The sequence below is a fragment of the Macaca nemestrina genome, chromosome 4 (assembly GCF_043159975.1).
Source record: "Macaca nemestrina isolate mMacNem1 chromosome 4, mMacNem.hap1, whole genome shotgun sequence".
NCBI classification, from domain to species: Eukaryota; Metazoa; Chordata; class Mammalia; order Primates; family Cercopithecidae; genus Macaca; species Macaca nemestrina.
The window spans coordinates 2,847,836-2,869,278 of NC_092128.1; the positions used below are offsets into that span (position 1 = coordinate 2,847,836).

Below are 21,443 nucleotides of genomic sequence, written 5' to 3' on the forward strand. Positions count from 1 at the left end.
GGGCTAGGGAAGAACTCACAGAAGAGGCACCAGTTGAACGGGCAGAGCAGGCAGAAGGGGTGAGCTGTGCAAAGGCGGGGAGCAGAGAGGCTTAGGGATACTGAGGAGGCACCAGCAGGAAGGCTGGGGCAGAGCAGGTCAGGTGCAAGCAGAGGTGGCCTTGCACGCTGAAGGCTGGGGCGAGGCCAGCATGTCTGTCCTGTTGAGGGGAAGGGCCGGCCTCTGTCCCTTGGATCTGGACTGTGAGCTGAGATAGGGAAGGTTGTGGGAAGAAAGTCGCAGGAAGAAGGTTGGGGGAAGAAAGTTGCTTTAAGCTAAGGGGATCGGTGGGCTCACCCAGGAAGGAAGTGGGGATGGAAACGGGTAGATGATTACACTCTTGACAGAATCTCACCAGCACTAATTTGCCTTGTCAGTTTATGTTTTTTTTTTTAGGACCGTCATTGATAATTACCCAAGAATGTGATTGAAGTGTAATTATGAATGTTTGGTTTGGGGAGAAAACATTTTATACTATTTTAGACCCAAATTCTGTATTAGAGCAACATTCAAGATTTTCTAATTTCTAAAGATTTAGAAAAAACTATGTTTTTTTTGGTGGCAACTCTGTAATTGGTGTATGATGAGTAAGCGTTTTTAAGTGTGTGCTCGTGTGATTAATGGAAAAGTTACACCCTGAAAGTTGCTATTTAAAAATGCAGCCGGTAACCATTATCTAGGAAGGCATCCTGCTTCAGTTCAATATGAATTTAAAACTGTGTCGTGTACCTAGTAGAATGGCGTATTAAAAAAATTCTGCATATGAAAATCCATTATAATCTCAAAAGGAGATACTCCTCTTATTAATCTTGACCGGAGTCAGATTTTTCTGGCTGGCTGTTTAAGTTTGGTGAAGGTGTTAAAACCAGACTCAAAAAATAGGTGAGAACCCCAGGACCTGAAGTGAGGTGCAGGGCAGCCAGGCTGAGCCTGTTGAAAAACTAACGGGTGAAACCCGCTCTGAGACGCTGCTTTATTGCAGATTTTCAGCCTCTATCAGAGGGGGGGAGGATTGGGAGGCCGATGCTTCCTTTGAGGGGTGGTGGAGAGTGGTGAGGGGCAGCAGTCCCTGCATATCCCCAACTCCCCCTCAGTAGCCAAGTACGCTTTTGAGAGAACCGCTCTGCTAACTCGACACATGTCGGATGTCCCTTGCCAAGTGGCACCAGCATGCCCAGGGTCCCAAACTGCTGTGGCCACCTGGGCTCATCTGTCCTTTAAGACATATCCTGGGTGACTTTCTCTCTTCAATTGCTTCTCCTTCCTAATTCCTGGCTGTAATTGCAAAACACCAATTGCTTTAAGAACAGAAAATGTGTGTCAAGCATCTTTCAAGACATTTCATAGAATTTATGTATCTACCATCAACCTTTGACTCGATAGACAAAAATTATTAATTGAGCAATTCGAATGATCTTAATATTGATTTAAGCTTTCAAATGGTGTTTTAGATATTTTATCCTAATGCCATCATGAGAATCAGGAGGGCAAAAATGGTTTTCTAATTCATCAAATTTCTACATCAAATGGTATAAACCAACATTGAGACTTAACTCCTTTTATTTCTAATGTGTACTCTCACATTTCTACACAGTTCAGATGGACTGGGTGCTTTTACTGCTGGCTGGCAATCCGAGTCCTACATTCGTGCTTTCTGGAGTGGTGCCCGGGAGGCCTTGATTTAGCAAACTATGGGCAAGAAAGTCGTCTGGATTGGGATTATGTCCAAACCGAAATAATCATTGCTGGTGATTTTCCTTTGGCATTTAGATGGATATTATAAAATAATTCTATTAAATAAGTTTACTTATTCAACTATTCATTTTGTATGCAATCTACTGGCACATATATTACAAGACGCGCACAAAAGTTATATAGGTGGGAACTTGGCGATATCACCCATAACACACATAAACTAGGTCATATTTCTTTGGTAGAGAACTTTAGCTTCAAGAAATCACTATGAAGCCACAAACACTGAGCCTGGCCGGGCACGGTGGCTCACGCCTGTAATCCCAGCACTTTGGGAGGCTGAGGCAGGTGGATCACGAGGTCAGGAGATCGAGACCATCCTGGCAAACACGGTGAAACCCCGTCTCTATTAAAAATACAAAAAAATTAGGCGGGCGAGGTGGCGGGCGCCTGTAGTCCCAGCTACTCGGGAGGCTGAGGCAGGAGAATGGCGTGAACCCGGGAGGCGGAGCTTGCAGTGAGCCGAGATGGCGCTACTGCACTCCAGCCTGGGTGACAGAGCCAGACTCCGTGTCAAAAAACAAACAAAACAAAACAAAACAAAAACACTGAGCCTGCTAAGGTTTCTCGGGCTTCTCACCTCCCTGCAGAAAGTTGCTGCCCCTCCACTTTGGCAAGGACGCAAGCCAGGTTCCTGTGCCAGTGAAATAATCTTTGCCATCTATGTGGCTGAAAAATCTCTCATTTTGAAAATCCTTCCCTGTAACTCTTATGGAAGGTTTGACTGAAATGAGGATGTGTAAAAGATACTTAAGGGAAGCGCTAATAATTTATATCATTCCCCATTGATATCTCCATTTTTCAAGATAGATAAGGCTCCGTGACCTGCACCATATCATTCTGACCCTGGAGAAGTAACTGTGGATAATTATGCTTTTACATTATGCCCAGAAGGCCAAAAGAAACAGCCATACGTAACTTATATTTGCATTTTAATAAAACTTCCATTGATGGTATTGTTCAGAATGCCTTTGCTCAGTGTCCCTCTGATAGCTCATGACCAGGAAGAACCCCAGCTACACATGAGCTGTGTATTTCCTCCAAATACGGACGAAGTAACTCCAGCCTGACTGCTGGGGAGCTTACTCAGAGCGAAGGTTTGCATTTAATTTCTGCAACTTGTATCTATCATCTATCTATCTATCTATCTATCTATCTATCTATCTATCTATCTACCTACCTACCTACCTACCTATCTCTCTCTAGCTCTATCTGCCTGTCTATCTATCTATCTATCTATCTATCTATCTATCTATCTATCTATCTATCCATCCATATTTCCATCCATCTGTCCATCCGTCCGTCCATCCGTCCATCCGTCCATCCGTCCATCCATCTCCTCTATCTATCTATTTATCTATCTATCTATCTATCTATCTATCTATCTATCTATCTACCTACCTACCTCTCTCTCTCTAGCTCTATCTGTCTATCTATCTATCTATCTATCTATCTATCTATCCATCCATCCATCCATCCATCTTTCCATCCATCTGTCCATCCATCCGTCCATCCGTCCGTCCGTCCATCCATCCATCTCCTCTATCTATCTATCTATCTATCTATCTATCTAATCTGTCCATCCATCCATGTATCTATCATCTATCTATCTATCTATCTATCTATCTATCTATCTATCTATCTAATCTATCCATCTGTCTATCCATCCATGCATCCATCCGTCCAAACATCCATCCGTCCGTCCGTCCGTCCATCCGTCCATCCATCCATCCATCTCCTCTATCTATCTATCTATCTATCTATCTATCTATCTATCTATCTAATCTATCCATCCATCCATCCATGTATCCATCCATCCATCCATCCATCCATCCATCCATCCATCCATCCATCCATCCATCCATCCATCCATCTATCTATCTATCTATCTATCTATCTATCTATCTATCTATCTATCTATCTATCTATCTATCTATCTATCTATCTATCTATCTCATCTGTCCATCCATCCATCCATCCATCCATCCATCCATCCATCCACCCACCCACCCACCCACCCATGTAGGTAGACAGACATAGTGACCTTCCTTACCCCTACGGTCAGTCTTTACTTCCTGACTTCCTTTTTTTTTCTCAGTGTTTGTTAATTTTGGTTGTATTATGTCTATATTGTTGTAAGTCATCTGAAATCCTATTTGGGTAGCCTGTAAGTGAAAGAGAACCCATTAGTTAAAAATGTTGATGGTTGAGTATGGTGTAATATTGCTAATCACCTCTGTGAAAATATATTTGTATTTTAGCATAGGCCTTAAATTTAAATAAATGATTCACGTTGGGATTTTAAGCCCCGGCAGTAAATGGCAGGGAGGTTACTTAAGAGTCAGGGAAGAATTTCTGCCTTTTCCTATGAGCCCCACTTTCAGACAACCTACTGCAAGAGAGAGAGTGGCTCGTTGTATATTTTCATGGCCCATGCATGATTTCAGTTAACCAGATATAACTAGATAAGAAAACTGAGCCACTCATGGAAGTCCTTGGTGCCTGTGAAAAAGAGTGTGTAAATTAAATCCAGAAAGCCCGTAGCTGTTAGCTTTTGCAAGCTGTTATCCTGTGAAGCTTTATTCTTGTGACAGCCTTGTTGATTTGCCTAGTGGACAATTAACAGGCACATCATTCATTTTTATTCAAAGAATGTGTGCCGAGTCTCTACTGTGTGCCAGACACCCTTGTAGGTGGCAGGGATGTAGCTGCAAACAAAAGTTAGGTAGCCCTTGCCCTCATGAACCTCAAGTCAAGTAATGAAGGTGAAACATGGTTGCTAGTGTCATAGAGAAGCAGAGGCTGTGGTGTGGCAGCCCTTGCCTCCCTGAATCTATAGTCAAGTAATTAAGCTGCAATATGGTTGCTATCATCATGGAGAAGCAGAGAGTGTGGTGTGGCAGGAGGAGCAGAGGGTGTGGTGTGGCAGCCTGTAGGGGCTTGCCTGCCTGGGGCGGGGAAGACCTTGAGGGGAGGCTGAGGCCAAGTGGTGGGGAAGGTCGGGAGGTGCTCAGGTAGAGTCCTCCTGGATTCTGCAGCAGAGCGGGGCTGTTAGGGGCTGTGTTCATGCAGGGGCCAGCCACGGTGCTTCCCTGCACAGGCGCTGTTCTCTCGTGGGAAGACCCCTTGCCCACTTGCTCCCCACTGAGCCCATGCTTCCTCAGGGCCCTGCCCTGTCCCATCTCCTTCCCTGGGCCCTTGGCTCCTCCCACAGCACCACATCGTGCGTTTACAGCCACTTGTGCGTTTCTCTGTTAGTATCATCTGTTAGCTTTTGCTCTTCAGGAAGAGTCATTTTCATGATATTTGCAACAAGACCTGAAATATTCCATAAACACTTACTTAAAATAACTCTTATTATTTGAAAAAATTAGTACTTAAGTATTAATAGCATGAACTCTTGGTAGAAAATATAGATAAGTAGATAAGAGGTGATAAAATCTGCCCACAACTCAGCTATTAAGAGATAGATACATTGACATTCTGAGGTAATAAATGAACTTCTGGGCTTCTGTCTTTCACCTAATTATTACTATAACATATCAATATATGTGTGTACATATGCACATATATTGACATAAATTTACAGACTATAAATTCTGTTTTGTAAATGTTGCTTAATAATATATTATTAGCATCTTTCTATGTTAAAAACTATTTTTCTACAAAATTGCAGAGTTTATTTTGATGATAAACATGCCTATGGAAAATTTTCAGGAGATTCAGAAGTTTTAAGAAGAGAATTAAGAGCACTATTTGAGCATTCAGATGTAATTTTTAATACCCAGTGTTTATTTCTTCCATGACTACATCGTAATTTCTCCCAACAATTCCCTATTGCTGCATATCAAAGTTGTTTGTGTTTTTTCTATGAAAATGAACACAGAAATAAGCAGTCTTGTGGCTCAATCTTTGCATACATCCTAAATTACCTCCTGAAAACAGATTCTTAGATGTGAAATGCAGCGTCAAAGGGTAGGTCTAACCAAAATGCTTATTTGGAAAAAGTTTAAATTTCATTTTCTTTTTGTGAGACAGAGTCACGCTCTGTCTCCCAGGTTAGAGTTAGAGTGCAGTGGTATGATCTCAGCTTACTGTAACCTCTGCCTCCCGGGTTCAAGCAGTTCTCCTGCCTCAGCCTCCCAAGTAGCTGAGATTACAGGCATACGCCACCACGTCTGGCTAAGTTTTGTATTTTTAGCAGAGACGGGGTTTTGCCACGTTGGCCAGGCTGGTCTCGAACTCCTGGCCTCAAGTGATCCACCTGCCTCTGCCTCCCAAAGTGCTGAGATGACAGGCGTGAGCCACCACATCTGGCGGGAAAAAAGTTTAAATTTCCTGTTTCCAATTTTCCATCAGGATGTTTTGACCCGTCTGCACTTCCATCAGGATTTCATGAGCATGTGTATACTCTAGACCACCTGGTTTTTCTTTTAAAAATAGGTATTATTAATTTTCTCTGATTACAAAATCAATGCATATTTGTAAAAGCACCCGTTCACCTCCCCGCTCAGCATCTCAGGGTTCAAGGCACAAAGACACCCAACTCAGTGAAGCAGGGTGCGGGGGAGAAGGGGTGGGAGCAGTGTCCTCTGCGGAGTGTGGGTCTGCACACAGCTAGGGCTGGAAGGGCAGGTGGCTGGCCGATGGCGTGAGCCTCACTTTTAGGCTTTCTGAATGAGTTTTCTGGATAAAGGAACACTTTGATTTCATCAATCTTTTTCTTCCTATAAGCGCAGTAGAGACCCTGAGTTTAAAATGCCAGTTGAAATTAATCAGATGATTACAGCGTCTCTGTATTGTAGCCTCTGTATTCTATCGATGATGTTGTTTGGGCTTTCCCTCCAGCCCATCAAAATGTGGCACAGATGGATATGCAGCCGCAGGAGAATGTCTGCCAGGTCCGCGACACCAGCTCCGTGCAGCAGATAGCAGGGTCTTCATTTTATCCGCATGCAAAACACTCGGCTCATGAAGTTGTCTCAGGCACATAGCTGATAATTGTCAAAGCTGGGGTTTGAATCCCACCTGGGGCTGAAACAACTGCCCGTGTGTGCGGGTTGGGAGCCAGTGAACTCGACCCTGCCTCAATAGGGGAAGGTTGTTGCAGCGTAGTTCAGCGATGGAAAATTACCAGCGTGAGGCACAGTTTTCACATACCTTAGTCAGTTAAAAGAAAATGTAAAAGAGTTATCAGACAATCAGACCTATATATTTTGGATGGATTGGTAATATAAGATATTTGGATCCTTTGCAGTGGGAAAACCCGCTTGAAGAAAAGAAATGGCCAGATCATGACCTGGTTACCAGACTGGAACTGAGTGCCCTGTGGAACTGAGGCCTCTTTTCCTTTTGCACTTCTGTGGGATAGGAAGGGGATGTTTTGAGTTGGCTCGGCCTGTGTCGCCTTCCTTGTTTGATTGACATGGGCGGGCCATCGTGTTATGTGTCCTTTCTCCGTTTGCTTCCTGTCTTTCAGTGATTCTCAAGTTTGGCTGCATGTGAGCATCATTTGGAATTTTTCTTTGAATTTCAAAGCCTAGGTTTCACCCCAGTGCAATTAAATCAGACTCCCTATTGTGGGCCTCTGGCAGTAGCCTTTTAAGAAGCCACAGACAAGATTGGGTGATTCCAGTCCACAGCCAAGATTGTGGAACCACTGGTCTACGTCGATCCCTACCTTATTGTTGCTATGTGTTCCGGCAAAGTTGAGTGTAGTGTGAATTTTAGGGAAAGAATTTCTTACACTTTGTTGTGATTAAACTCAGAACAAATAACTGAAAAAAGTATCACCCACTAAATCGAGTTGACAGTCTTTGGTAAATGAAGGAGTTAAAGTTGGTGACATTCTAAACATTTTTGCTGCACTTTGAAAATGTGGGTGTCTACCCTATATCCTGGGTTCTATTTGTTGTCCTCTATCTCTTCTTTCTCTTCAACCACAGAGTCATCTCCTAGATAAGTATCTCCTGACACTCACTCACAGCCCTCTCTAGCTTCTCTCTCCTTTTATCTATGGTTTGCACAGAATAAAGTCAAATATCCTACTTTCTTGGCTGGTACTGTCTTACTCTTAGGCATGATATTTTATAGGCTGAAAACGTGTAAATTCTGGATCTAAGTTTCAATGTCTTTGTTTCCAATCCATTGATGATCGATTTTTGAGGTTTCTTCACCAGCACTCCAGCCTATGTGGATGGGAGGAGAGGTCTGGGTGCTGGGACTGTTGGGGTCTTGCAGGGACCATCTGTCAGCATCTCCACATGACGACTGAGGATACGGAGGCCTAGAGAGATCAAGGAACTTGTCCAAGTTCATAAATCAACCAATTTTGTTACCTGAGAGCGGGTGTAAAGTATTGATGACAGAAGTGTTTGAAATTGAACTGAAATGAGGTTTCTGGATTACCCGTGGACTTCAATTACCTGATCCATCTCTTTCTTGCTGTGGGACAGGTATTCTGTGATTTTATGTAATGAAGGTTCTTTTTGAAATGGGCTCGACCCAGAGGAAAATGGCAAAATGAGTAGCATGCTAATGGATTTTGCGGGTTTGTTTTGTAGATGAAAGTCTAATTTTGGGTTTTGGGATAACTATATCAACATGCCATTCTATCTCATCATTATCACTCCTTGTTTAGAAAAGAAAGTTGATAAATTGGAAATTTTAGGCTTGAAAGAAGCAGCTTGAATGAGACAGAATACTGATTTAGAAGTAACTTACATAGCCTGAGGAAAAAAAATCAGTAATGTAGAAATAAATTAAGAAATGAGGGCCGGGAACGGTGGCTCACGCCTATAGTCCCAGCACTTTGGGAGGCCAAGGCAGGCAGATCACCTGAGGTAGGGAGTTCGAGACTAGCCTGGCCAACGTGGTGAAACACCATCTCTATTAAAAATACAAAAATTAGCTGGGCATGGTGGCACATACTGTAATCTCAGCTACTCGGGAGGCTGAGGCAGGAGAATTGCTTGAACCTTGGAGGTGGAGGTTGCAGTGAGCAGCGATCACACCACTGCACTCCAGCCTGGGTGACAGAGCAAGACTCCATCTCACAAAAAGAAAAAAAGCAAACCCCAAAAAACCAAGATGACATCAACATAAATTAAGAAATGATTATTTGTGTTATTACAGTAACTCCTGAATTACTGAACGGCAATCTCTCCATGCTTCTGAAGCTGGGATACCTGGTACACTGGGGCATTTGAGAAGCTGAGAGAGGACGATCGCTAACATTTGCTGGTGCTTGCTGCTCCCAGGCTATTCCTATCTCAGCTGCCTCCCGCACCTTGTGTCTTTCCAGGCTTCTGGGATTCTGGATGTTTCTGAACACAGTAAACCGTCTCCTGCCTTGGGGTCTTGGCACGTATGCCTCCTGGCCATATGTCTTGCTCTCTGCATGGTCTCCCCTCATTCCCTGTGGATCTCCCCTCTCCCTTCTCGGTGTGTCTCTCCCCACCCTATCGGGATCTATGTCATACCCCCTTCTTCCTCCCCTCCTGTCTCTCCTGTCAGAGAACAGCATCACCTAACCCTTGAAACCCAGGCCTCAGCATGGTACTTCCCATAGCGAGTGGGTTACCATACCCTCTTCATGCGACCCCTAAGCACCTCTCCAATCTGCTCGCCTCTGGCCTACACCTGAGTCTCTGCTCTCGGCATCTGTCACCTACGCTGGACAATTTTCTCCCAGCTGTTTTGCCTGCCCCTACTCTTCTAGAAATATGTGGATAATGGTGAGATTTAGCTGTTACTGCATAGAGCCGCTATCCATCCATTTGCAGCTGCACAACATTCCTTCGTGTGACTCTGCCACAATTTGTCCATTCCCCAGCTGAGAACACGGGAGTTGTTTCTTTGACTATTGCGGACTCTCCTGCTATTCACACACTGAATGCTTCTTCAGGTGCAGGTGTGAGGCTTTCTCTGGGATATGTACCCTGAGGTGGGATTGTTGTGTCTAGGCAAACCCTCACCTTCACAACATGATAACAAGTTGCTTTCCAAAGAGGTTTGCAAGTTCCTTTCTCTGATCCACTGGGCCATATGCTCTCTAAACTTTGGTATTGTCAGAACTCTTAACTTTGCTTGTAGAGTAGACGTAGAGTGGGTCTCACTGTGCTCCGTTTGCATTCAGCTGATGACCAGTGAGACTAATGTCTTTTCCCGTGTGGACTGGATTTTCTCTATGGCCAGTTCTATCTTTGGAGTTGATACTGGCTTTGTTTCTTCCTTTCCAAGCCTCTGACTTCAACACATTCCAGCTTCCTTATAGCGCTACCTCTGACGTCCAGGGCGGTGCTGACAGCAGCCACTGGGCCCATCTGACCTGGACCTGATTTGGAGGGAATGTTCCTTCCAGGGTTTTCTCATGAAGAATGATGTTCATGGGAAGTGCTTCGTACACACTCTGCCAGACTGAAGACGTGTCCTTCTATTCCTAGCTTGGATGACGTTTGATGAGATCAAATGTGTTTTCTCCAATCGAGATAACCAGGTAATCCCTCCATCTTCCTTCCTTCCTTCCTTCCTTCCTTCCTTCCTTCCTTCCTTCCTTCCTTCCTTCCTTCCTTCCTTCCTTTCTTTTTCTTTCTTTCTTTTCTTTCCTTCCTTCCTTCCTTCCTTCCTTCCTTCCTTCCTTCCTTCCTTCCTTCCTTCCTCTTTCTTTCCTTCTTTTCTTTTCTTTTCTTTTTTCTTTCTATTTTGAGACAGAGTCTCACTCTGTCACCCAGGCTGGAGAGCAGTGGCAGGATCCAGCTCACAGCAACCTCCGCCTCCCAGGCTCAACCGATTCTCCCACCTCAGCCTCCCAAGTAGCTGGGATTACAGGCACCTGCTACCATGCCAGGATAATTTTTGTACTTTTAGTAGAGACAGGGTTTCATCATGTTGTCCAGGCTGGTCTTGAACTCCTGACCTTAGGTGATCCACCCACTTTGGCCTCCCACAGTGCTGGGATTACAGGCATGAGCCATCATGCCTGGTCTACTCTTCTTTAATCTTTTGATATGGTGAATGAAGTTCATGAATTTTCAAATATTAAAACACTCTTGAATTTCTACAATAAATCCAACATGGCCATGGCAAGAGGTATTTTCTTATTCACTGTTGGGGTTGATTTACTAATATTTTGTTTAGGATTTTGGCATGTATATTCATGAATAAGGTTAGTCTTGCCTCAATTCAACAGGAAGTTTGCACTACCCTCATGGAATAAGGTGGAGATAGTCCTCTTTTTATTCCCTAGAAGAATAAGATTGCATGAGATTGCAATGACCTGGTTCCTGAGAATTTGTTAGGACTCACTTGTAAAAACTGTCTTGCTTTGTGTTTTCCTTCTAGGAAAACCCTTAACTATGGCTTTGGTTTCTTTAATAGTAAACAGATTCTTTAGGAATTCTATTTATTTTCCAGTTCTTCTAAGTTATGCTATTAAAAAGTTATCTTTGTCCACGTGTTCCCATTTTTGGCATTAAATCATTTTAAGAGTTATACCTGGCATCCTGTCTCTTTATTCACGACTAACATTCCTTAGTTGTATCTTCTGTCTTTTTCTGTATCCGTTTCTCCAGAAGTTTTCCTATTAACTCTTTCCAGAGAACCTGTTGATGGTCTTCAGATTCCTGGAGGCATTTCGGGAGGGAGTAAGTTTGTGAGAGGAGTGAATTCACCTGAGCTGCAGCTCACTGCTGAGGATAGACTCTCCAGGGGTCTTGACACCTTGCAGGTGTCAAGCCCATCAATGGGCTCTGATCCACTGGAGAAAGGGCAGCATCAACCACTGGCCAGGCTGCGGGACCAAAGCTGATTTACGATGGTGTCATTGGGTACGACCTCCCCTGCGCTTGGATCCCTCTTGCCTCCCCCAGCCCCTTGACCCCCAACAAGAAAGACATGGTGGTGGCTGATGGCATCAGGCGCCTAAGCTGCTGGCTGGAGGAGGAGCGTCGTGAACCATGGAGCTGCAGCAGGAGCTGGGTGGCCACAGAGGTCTTGGTGGGGCGGCAAAGGTCGATTTATTCAGGGCAGAGGTTTTGGTGTCTGGAGGGGACTGGGCATTTTAAATTGCTGACTTTGGATGGCATCTGTTGACCCCAAGTGGCTAAAGAACTTCTTATTTCCTGGGACTGATTAGAAAATGTATAGGTCTGGCCTGGGTTTTCATCCAGGGATAGAGGGTGTCCAGTGAACAGGCTTAAAAGGGACAGTAGGAAACAAGCCAAAGCTGTGTCGGGTTACATCCAGTGCACCTGCCTGTACCGCACACAGTTCCTCAGACATCTCCACCTAATCACAGAATGACGGAGGCTCACGTTTCCTCTCACGGCTGCCAACGCTGTGGGGCAGCCAACTTACAGAATGTCTTCACTTCAAGATGCGATACAGCCTGAAAACACAAGCAGCAAGTGCAAAATGGGTGGAAGAGGTATGGCTAAGCCTTTTGAGGTTGGCACTGGGACAGCAGCGGCACCTCCTCCTGACACATCCCCGAAGGTGAAGGCTGGGCTTCCACGGAGCGTGTGGATGCCTAACGCGGTGTGTTTTCTTACTTTTTCACGAATGAGGTTGAATTTACTATTTTCCCTGGCCCGCGCTGTTTCATTTCTGAGGGTGCTTTTGTGACAGTGTCTTATGGAGCAGTCTGTCAGCAAGGATGATGTGTTATCTTTCCAAAAGTTCGGATGCTTGGCATCTGTCTGCACCATTTAAACATCGGTAACTAATTAGCTGCACAGAACGCATTTTTATTTTAAAAGTCTGCTACCATTATTTCATTCCCTACTTTAGGAAATTTTGGAACTCCCAAATAAATACCAGTCAGATATTTTGAATGATACTGTCTCCAACAGGAAACTAGCCTGAGAGGCTCTTTACCCGATAAGAACATCTCTAAGTCACCCTGCAGATTCTGTTTCTGTGTCTCAGAATATCTTTTCCCCTAGGGATTCTGCAGTAGCTTGTGACACCCTTATTTGGAAGAAGCACTTGCTGGAAAGTGAACTGGGTAAGGTGCAACTCAAGTCTCCTTCACCCTTCTTAGAGCCTCATGTGTCCTGGAACAGAGTTTGTTGGCTGTTACTTGGGTTTGGGATTCCCTTGTGAGCAATTCTCTGTCTCTGGCAACTTTCAGAATTGTATCCCCTAGCCATCTAAACACACACACACACACACGCACACGCTTACACACTCATCATTGTGACATTGAAAGAGATGAGTGTTTGGCCACATGCTTCAGTGGCGTAATCGGTGTTTGAGGTAACTATCCCCACCCCAGCCTCCCCCTTCTCTGTCTCTTCCTTCTTTCCTCCCTCTGTCTTCATCTCCTTCTCTCTCTCTTCCCTCTTCTTTCTTTTTCTTGTTTCACTAGCCCAGCCATTATGCCTCGACTTGCCCAAGAGAGCATCATTGAAAACACTGTCAGTAAGGGCTGCATGTTATTGCTTAATTTGGGGGATATTGCTCCATCTTTTGCTTTAAGGGAAGTGTTAACTGACGTTACAGTGCTAATGATACAGGTCTGCCTCTCCTAAAATAATTATAGATCAATAAATTACAGGGTGAATTATAGAACAATTATAAAATAATTTACTACAGTGTTCCTTCAAGGGTTGATATAATGGATTTAATTTATAAAGCTTTGCTTTTTCCTCTTTTCATAACTATTCAGTAAAGCAACAGTAGCAGTCATGATGGTGAGTATTATATTCCAGTGAATATCCAACAACACCACCAATCAGGAATTCCATGCTTTACTGTGGGGAACAAGCTATTCTCCAGAGCAGCTGCACCACTCTGCATTCCTGCTGCACTGTGTGAGGACCCCCATTCTCCATGTCCTCACCGACACTTCTTTCCCAGTGTTTGATTATAGCATGCTAGTGGGTGTGAGGTGCTATCTCATTGTGGCTTTGATTTGCATTTTCCTAATGAGTAATGACATTGAGCATCTTTTTTTGTGTGAATTCTACAAAATTGGAATGGAAAATAAATAAGAACGGTAGATGCAGCACTTTTTTTTCTCTCCCTCTCTTTAAATTGATTTCCCTCTGTCTCTCTGTCTACACACACACCCCCCTGAGATGGCAGACCTTTTGGCTAGAAGGGCTCTGTGGGGGTCGTTTAATCCACACCCTCGGCTCAGGAGACCCAATTCAACACACATTTGTGTGGGCCCAACAGTGACGCAGAAACAAGATAGGCTCAGTTCATGCCCTCAAGAACTGACAGCCTAGTGAGGAGAAAGGCCTCCAACCGAGTCACACAGATAAGGAAGGAGGTGAGTGTGCAGCACACAGGTCAGCCGTGGACTGGCGCCTGGTGAGGAGAAAGGCCTCCGACCGAGTCACACAGATAAGGAAGGAGGTGAGTGTGCAGCACACAGGTCAGCCGTGGACCAGCCATAGACTGGTGCCTAGTGAGGAGAAAGGCCTCCAACCGAGTCACACAGATAAGGAAGGCGGTGAGTGTGCAGCGCACAGGTCAGCCGTGGACCGGCATGGGGTGCAGGCCTCTGTAGGAGCACATGGGCAGTCGCCTGGCCTGCCTGGCGGGTCAGAGAGGGCTACTCTTGGGGGTGACTCTCAGGCTCTGACACCTCTGAGAGAGCTGGGGCTGGGGGTGGAGGCAGCCTGGCGAAGGTGCCAAGGCCCACAGCGGGCAGGGAGGATGTGGTGGGTGCTGGAGGACACAAGGGTGAACTCGGCTGACAGCCCCGAGGCTGGTGTGTGAATTAGAAGGCAAGGGGAACCAGCAGCTGGGGAGGGTGGCTGGGATGAACGGACCTCAGGCAGCAGGAACGTCTGGCCCAGGAGGCCTGCCTCTGGGTGGGCAGCACCCAGGGCTGCCTCACCTCCTGAAGTCACTGCCTCCAGGGTCAGCAGAGGCAGAGCTACCAAGCCCTGGTCCAGGGCCCTGACCTGGGGGGTCCTGGGTGAGCCACTGAACTCCCTGTGCTTCAGTTTCTTTACTGGGACATGAAGAAGGTAGTTGAGGACCGTTATAGCCTTCCCACCCTGCCATTTGGAGAATCTCTGAGGCCGTCGTCCGAAGCGTCACTATCAAACACAACTTTGTCACCTCCTTTATCCTCACTTCCATCTCAGTCCTCCTGGCTCGTCCCTCACAGAAAAGAATTTGCTCAAGAATTCAGGCTTGGACAACATGGGATCCAAAGATGGATTTCCAGGTCGACTCGTAACTATGATGAAAAAGCAGCTCAGCACCCGCTCAGCCTTTGGATTTGTGGGGGTTTCTTTTTCCTGTTTTTAGTGGACAGATAGCCATATGTATTTACCGTGCACAGCTGATGTCCTGAAGTTATATACATTATGGAAGAGTGAAATCTCGCTAATTGACAAATGTATCCAAAGGTAGTTATCCAAAGGTAAGTGAGTTAACCTCACTTAGTTATTATTTTTGTGGTGAGAACAATTCTCACTCTCACCATTTTTTGAGAATGTGTCATCACTACCTATGGTCACCGTGCTGCACAACACACCTCTGGGGCTTGTTCCTCCTGTCTGACTGTAATATGTATCCTTTGACTAACGTCTTCCCATCCTCCCCTCCCCGAACCAAGCCGTCAGCTGGTTAGATTCTACCTGTGAATGAGGCCACGTGGTGTTTGTCTTTCTGCATGGGGCTTATTTCACTTAACATAATGCCCTCTGAGTTTATCTAGATTGTCATAAATGATGAGATTTCATTCTTTTCATGGCTAAATAGTATTCCACTGTGTATCTATACCACATATTCCTTATTCATTCATCTGTTGATGGACACTTATGGTGATTCCAAATCTTGGTTGTCATGAACAGTGCTGCCTGTGCACGGGAGTGCAGATGTCTGCTCAGCACACTCATTTCATTTCCTTTGGATCCATACTCAGCAGTAGGGTTGTTGGATCATATGGTGGTTCTATTTTTAATATTTTGAGGAAACACCATACTGTTTTCCACAATGGCTCTACCAATGAACACTCCCAACAACAGTGTATGAGGATTCCCTATTCTCTACATCCTTGCCAACACTTGTCTTTCTTCTTTTTGATAGTAGCCTTCCTAACAGGTGCAAGGTGATAGCTCACTGTGGCTTTGATTCGCATTTCCCCGATGAGTAGCAATGTTGAGCATTTTTTCATAGACCTCTTGGCCATCTGCGTGTCTTCTTTTCAGACATCTTTTGTCCATTTTTAAAAATTGGGTTGTTTTCTTACTATTAGGTTGTTTGAATTCCTTATATATTTTGGGGATTAACCCTTTATCAGATGCACAGTTTTGCAATTATTTCCTTCCATTCTTTAGATTGTCTCTTCACTCTGTCGATTGTTCCTTTTGCTGTACAGAAGTTTGACACATTCAAACATTTTAGTTTGATGCATTCCAATTTGTCTATGTTCGCTTTTGTTACATGTGCTTTGAGGTCATATCCAAGAAATCACTGCACACGCCCATGCCATGGAGTTTTCCCCCGTGTTTCCTTCTAGGAGTTTCATAGTTTTGGGTCTTACATTTAAATCTTTAATCTATTTTAAGTAGTTTTTTTCACATGGTGGGAGACAAGGATCTAGTTTTATTCTTCTGCATGTGGCTATCCAGTTTTCTGAATATCATTTTTTGAAGAGACTGTCCTCTCTCCATTGGGTGTTCTTGGCATGTTTGTTAAATATCATCTGGCTATAAATGCACAGATTTATTTCTAGGCTTTCTATTCTGTTCTATTTGTCTGTGTGTCTGTTTTTATGCTGGCACCACGCTCTTTTGATTACTACAGCGGTGTAGTATATTTTGAAGTCAGGTAATGTGATGCCTTCAGCTTTGCTCTTTTTGCTCAGGATAACTTTGGCTGTTCTTTTGTGGGTCCATAAAAATTATATATATATATTTTTCTATTTCTGCGAAGAATGTCATTGATATTTTTGATGGGGATTATATTGAATCTGTACATCACTTTGGGTTATACGGACATTTTAACAATATTTATTCTTCCAATTCATGAACATGAATATATTTTCATTTATTTCCTTTTTAGTGTCTTTCATCAATGTTTTACAGTTTTCAGTGTAGAGATCTTACACCTCCTTGGTTAAATTTGTCTCTGTTTTATTTTTTGTAGCTATTAAAAAGTGGTGGTGTTTTCTTTTTTTTCTTTTTTTTTTTTTTTTTGACGCGGAGTCTTGCTCTGTGCCCCAGGCTGGAGTGCAGTGGCGCGATCTCGGTTCACTGCAAGCTCCGCTCCCCCGGGTTCACGCCATTCTCCTGCCTCAGCCTCCCGAGTAGCTGGGACTACAGGCGCCCGCCACCTCGCCCGGCTAATTTTCTTGTATTTTTAGTAGAGACGGGGTTTCACCGTGTTAGCCAGGATGGTCTCAATCTCCTGACCTCATGATCCGCCCGTCTCGGCCTCCCAAAGTGCTGGGATTACAGGCTTGAGCCACCGCGCCCGGCCAGTGGTGTTGTTTTCTTGATTTCTTCTTCAAGTATTTCCCCATTAGTATATAAAAAGGGTCCTGATGTTTGTATGTAGATTTTATATCCTGCAACTTTACTGAATTCATTTATTAGTTCTAAGAGTTTTTTGATGGAGTCTTTAGGGTTTTCCATAGTTATGATCACGTTGTCTGCAAACAACAATAATTTAACTTCTTTCCTTACAATTTGAATGTCTTTTCTTTCTTTCTCTTGCTTAATTGCTTTGGCTAGGATTTCCAGTGCTACATTGAGTAGAAGTGGTGAGCGTGGACATCCTTGTCTTATTTCTGATCTTAGAGGAAAAGCTTTGAGCTTTCCCCTGCTGAAGTTTCTTGAGAAGGAGAGTGACATACATTTCACAAAGGAAAGCAAACCCTTGTGGTCACAGACAGGGATTCTGGGCTGGAAGCCCTGTGTGCTTCCCCACGATATTCTTGGGACCTGAGAGAGGCTGCCTGATCATGAACCTGCTGCTGGACGAAGCTTTAAAAATTATACAGAAAAATGGATGATGCCCCCCTAAAGTTAAAAATGAGGTGGCCTTAGAGGTGGTTGAAGACAGCAAAGCCTCTCAGTATAATTTTCTGAAACCTTTTTGTAATAGCCCTGCTAAACCTTCCTGTTGTCTGTGCGTTTCCCCATGCAGGGACGTGCTGTGGGCAGGGGTTGGAGATAGAAGTGGGTTGACTTTGGCCCCATAACTCACTCCCTGGGGAAGTTGTAAGTGGGTTGCTTTGCAGAGAGAAAAACCTGGTGTGGATTTTTGGTGTTCTCAAAGCCATGTTGGATTCAAACTCATTAGCCACTTTTCCCACCTCCTCTAGAGGAATCTGGCACCATGAGGGGTGGACACAGAGTAGTTTCTTTTGGAGAAGGAAGGTGGGATTTGGGATTCTCCTCTGCCTGAGTAGGGCATTGATGGGTCCCTGAGGACACAAAGCATGAGTGTCGCCCATGTGGACCCTATAAGTTGGGGGGATGCCAGTGTGCCCACTTGCCGTCTTCAGGTCCTAGGCCGCGTCCCTTCTCTTCCTGTTCTTCTTTCTTCCCTTCGCATGCTCTCTCGGTCTCTGTCTCTTCTCGTTGTTTTCTTCCCTGCTCTCTCATCTGCTTGTGCGTTCGTGCATTCATTCCATCAGTGTTTACTGAGCGCCTTGTACCAGGCAAGCATGAGAACTCTGCCCTCAAGAGCCTGCAGCCCAGGACTCAGGACACATCAATGAGGTTGATCAGGCATGAAATAAGATCAAAATGGAGGAAGGAGCTGCCTGAGCATGGCGGCGGCGGGGGCGGGGGGTGGGTGCTGACCCTGCTTAGGGACTTGGGGACGCTCCTGGGAGGAGCTGGCTTTGGGCTGAGTCATCCAGATAAGTAGGAATCTGCTGAGTGGACAGGCATTCCAGAAAGGCACATTGCACGTGGGAAGCAAGGGAAATGGGCCAGGCCACGTCCTGAAGGAATGAGGTTATTCCTGGGGCAGTAAGCAGCTTTAAGGGTGTCAAGAGACAGAGCTCAGTGTGGCAGGAGCATGGGGAGTGGTGGCGATGAGCCTGCGGGCCGTCCATCCTGCAGACCTGGGGCTGCAGTCTATGGTTGGTTTATAGCTCAAGGGCGATGCCAGACCTGCTGTGCAGACTAACAGAAACTGCCAGTGACCAGCTGCCTTGGGGATATTGCTTCTGACATTCCTTGTATGGGTTTCTTTTAACCCTCAAGGCCATCCTGCACAGGGTGCATGATTAGCTCCATTATAGGAACAAGAAAGCTGGGGGTCAGAGAGGTGGAGTCAGTCATTTGAGGTTAGCACCTGGTCAGTGGGTGACGTGAGGCTGAGACCCCTGGCATGCTTCCTCCCTCAGACCAGTGCCCCCCTCTGTGTGTGGTGAGCTGCAGGGATTGTGTGTGGACAGTGGTAGTAGTGTGTGGTGTGTGGCTGCGTGGCTGTGGCTGGAGGCTGGAGGTTGTGGCTGTGCCTGAAGTGTTGATTAGCATTGCTTGTCCTCAGCCTTCTCTGTTAAACACGCACAAGCCTGCTGTCTGTCACTGATTGCTGTCTCCGTGAGCCTGTGCTGAGGTGTAGGTTCACATGGCAGCGCAGACGTGGGTTGCGGAGCAGGCAGAACTGGGTGGGATTCCAGCTCTGTTATGTTCCCGCTCAGTGGCTTTACCTTTTTTGCTCAGTTTCCTCATCTTTAAAGTGAAGGAAATAATAGGGTCTACCTAAAGAGTTTTTAGATAAACCACTTAAAACATAGCAATTAGGTAACAACTGCCAATAAGTATTAGTTATCATCATTGGACACTGTAAAACGTTTAGTTTGCAAACCTATAAAATAGCTCCTAAATTGAATGATCTCATGGTCTAGCTGGGAAAATCATGTGTAATTCAAAAATAAAAATAAAAATATCAACTCTGTACAGAAATTCCCAAATGAATGTGTAGAGTCTATTACCCACATTGAGGAAAATGGAGAGATCATGACTTGGAGCCCCTGCAGAAAGTGTTTAGGGAAACAATGGGACTTGAACGGGAGCCTGGAGGCATTAGGTAATGAGACAGGAAGGGAGAGAATATTCTAGAAAGGAAGAATACCAGGTAAGAAGGTCTATGATGTATTTGGAAGCCACCTCCTATGACAGTCGGGCTGAAATACTAGGTTTGTGTGGAAGAATATGGGTGAATCATGCAGAAAACTGATGAAACAGGATGGCGGGTCAGCATCATCCCAGGAGCCAACTACTGCTTGGAGAAGAGTTAACTCGGTGGCTGTTTGTACGATGAACTGAAGTCAAGAAGAAATTAGAAGCAAGGATGAAACAAGCGAAGTAAACCCTTCTATGTTTAACCACAACTTAGTAAACGCAGTGACTCATCTCCATTCATGGGTGTCAGCGTGGTTCTGAGCGTGCAGATGAACGTATCCAACCAGGGCTGAGGAAGCCCGGGTAACCCTGAGCTTCGGCCTTTTCGTTCCGTTCCTTTGCAGGCAGAAACAACTAGGAAATGAGGCCCATATTTTGGGAAGTAAAATTATTCTACTCTGAGATATTTGCAGTTTTATTTCCCTAATTATTTTGGATAATCAACATTTTCAATTTTTTTTTCCAATTTTCAAATCAACTTTAGATTTAGGCCCTTAAATATATCTTTTAGGAAGCAGCATCTTGTTGCCTTAGGAATGGTGTTTGAAAAAGTTCTTACTTGTGCTGTACATTTCAATGACAAAGAAAGTTCACTGCCATCCCCCTGTGGAAAATGCTTTTATCATTTAAAAAACATAGGCACATAGAAAGAGTTAGTAGAAGTCACTATGTTGTAAGAGCCCAGGGTTGGTATCAGCAGAACTTAACGTATTCCCTCTCAAAATAAGATCATCGTTGGAAAAACTATAAAAAATTTTCAAGTTTATTTTCAGACTGCGTTTGTTGTTAGTAGCGCTTTAGGATTTACTGTGATGAAAGACAATGGTTGTGTTTTTAAAAAGCGTTCCCCACTTGGACTAACAAAGAGACTCAGCACTGCAGCCTCGATGGCACGTTCTTCCTCCACACAGGCACCAGATGGCGCCAAGCCGCAGGTCCTTCGCCTGGATCAGTTCATTATTTTAAAAATGAATTTGGGAATTATGGCTGCTGGCATTCTGGGCTCACTAAAATTTGTGTAATGTTTCCAGCTGTGGACAGAAGGGTCAAAGGCTATATTTAATAGGTTTTTCGGAATTTATTCTCATCAGTGGTTGGAGTTGGAAGGCCATCTTCCTTCTCAATTCTTGACTTTGGAGGGAGGTGAGGGAAACAGCTTTCTGCTCAGGCTGTCCTGGGCAAAATCTGGACGTCTGCACCACCTGCCTTACAGTTTTTCTGTTGTGCTTCCCTTTAACTTGTAGAAAAGTGATTTAGTAGGAGTAACTTACACTAAAGCGTTAGTGACTTACTTCACTAGAGGAATAGTCACAAAAAATAATGTCAGATGCAGAGGGTTAGGTTGCTAGAGGATTTTTAATTCTCAGTGACAAGGCATTTCAGAAACTATGTTTAAGATTTACGTTTACTTTTTTACCTCTAACCTTACCAGTATTATTTTTATGTGAACAGATAATAAAAGCATATGACATTTTTGTATGATGAGTATTTCTTACCAAGGCAAATTTGGTTTTGGTTGTTTTCACAAGAGTAGTAAAA

General features: G+C 44.6%; 1 long non-coding RNA gene across 3 annotated transcripts in view; it reads left to right on the top strand.

The window, feature by feature from the left end:
- The window catches only part of LOC105474968 (uncharacterized), a 244,328-nt gene that overhangs the window by 149,414 nt on the left and 73,471 nt on the right, over positions 1 to 21,443 (top strand). The window lies entirely within an intron of this gene.